Consider the following 2238-nt stretch of genomic DNA (forward strand, 5'->3'; position numbering starts at 1 on the left):
TCTCTTTTACTTTCGCTTGGGAGAATATATATATAGTCTGACATGGATTAGGCCTAGCCCAGACTTATGTGTCAAGCCCATAACCCTGGTTGGACCAAATCCAGCCCGAGCTATAGCCCTTATGGCCTTATCCTTATTAAAGGCACTAAACTTGGCCCATGATCATCCTTCTATTGTTCCAACCAATGTTTAAAAAGAATACTATTCAAAAATAGTGTTTTATAACTAATGGAATAAATAATTTACCAAATCCATATTTAATCAAAAATAATTTTTAATTTCAAGAAATTCATATAAATAAAAATATTAATAACAGAATAATTATTTTAATACTTAAAAGCTATAACTTTGCAAATGATATGCATCTTAAAAATTTTATAAATTACTAATTAATGTTTCAATTTTCATTAAATAGCAATGCATTTAATATTTACAAGAGTAAAATTATTCCTGTACAAAATATTTAAGAATATAAATTAAAATAATAATGAAACAATTATTTTAGTAATAGAAATTTACGAATTTGCACTTGATATGTATCTTTTAAAGTTTAATAGATTTGATATATTTTAAGTTAAGATTATATACTTTTATAAATTATTAATTGATATTTTGTAATAATATTTTATTTTGTATAAAAATAAAAATATTGTTTACCAAATATTTTAGAATTAGTTTTTACTTGACCTTTTTGTTAATGTTAAAAATTAAAAATAATAAAATAGAAAATAACTGATATAATAACTCAAATATAATAGTTACTTATGTTTTGTGCCTTGGACTTTAATAGAAAATAACATTATAATGGTTTTGTGCATGTTTTAATTTGTAAAAATCTATATAATATGTGTCTTGGACTCTTAATTGATGCATTATCACTAAAACTTGTATGATATATATGCATCCTTCTATATTAATTATAATGTACTTCTTTATATATATTAGTATTTTATATATTATTTATGACATTAAACTTAATATTATTAATATATTTATATGCATTTAATTAATGTATACAAGCTTTCTATATTTTTCATCTATATTGATACATTTCTAAAACCTATCCATATCTAAATCATCTGATGCCATACCCGATTCCAACCTCGACTTTTATTTTGGGTTAATTCAAACTAATCTGGCCCAAAATTTCATCCTATCCCATATGTGATACACCATGCTATTTTCGTTAGGGGTGAGCAAAAAAATTGGAAAACCAAACCCACTGAAACCGAATTCGGTTTGATATTCTTAAAAAATTGAAAATTTCAATTCGGTTTCGATTAACCTTGTACAAAAACCGACAGTTAACCCAACCGACCGGTGTATATACACAATAATATATTGTATAATGTATATATTATATATTGTATTTTTATTTTTTAAAATTGAATAACCTTACCTGGCGCGTGTCTGCCACTTTGTCTGTTTGGTGCCTTTTTAGTTTTCCCCCTTTCCAAGTTCCCCCTTCTTGGAAACCTAAACCAGTAAATGTAATAGGTAGTAGGCTAACCCTTGGTTTTCTCACTCTCTCAACTTGGTCATCCTTAGGCCGATGGCCTCTCAAGTCTCACCTAGTGGCCAGTTTTCCTCTTGCTTCGTTGCTTCTTTGTGCATCTTTCTCTCTTTGTCGCTTGTCATCTCTATCTTCGCCACACCAACCATCAAGACGACGGTCGCCACCTTAACTCCGATTTTTTTGCTCACCCTATAACAACCAACCAAGACAACGGTCGCCGCCTCAACTCCACTAGGACTGCCACCTCCTAGGCCCTGTCATTGTCTCTCCCATCTCTCATCTCCACGGCTCTGCCACCTCTTAGGCTTTTACTTCAGGCGACAACAACCACTAACCAGTCCGACACTGATAAATCATTGGCCACCACTTCGCCCTCATTGGCTCGCCCCTCTGCAATGTTTGTTCAGGTATTTTTTCCCTTTTTTCTTAATTTTGAGTGCAAAAAAGATATCGAAAAACTGAACCGTAGTTAACCGGTCCACCACCGGTTACATCGATTCTGTTTTGGTTTAGATTTTTAAAAAACCAATCAAGTTGGTTCGGTTAAAAAAACCCCACGGTTCGGTTTTTTCTTAATTTTGAGTGCAAAAAAATTGAAAAACTGAACCGCGGTTAACTGGTCCACCACCGGTTACATCGGTTCGATTTCGGTTTAGATTTTTTAAAAACCGATCAAGTCGGTTCGGTTCAAGAAAAACCCACGGTTCGGTTAACCGAACGGC

The sequence above is a fragment of the Nelumbo lutea genome, chromosome 4 (genome assembly GCF_056320005.1).
Source record: "Nelumbo lutea isolate HS-2025 chromosome 4, American lotus-T2T, whole genome shotgun sequence".
In the NCBI taxonomy this organism is placed as follows: domain Eukaryota; kingdom Viridiplantae; phylum Streptophyta; class Magnoliopsida; order Proteales; family Nelumbonaceae; genus Nelumbo; species Nelumbo lutea.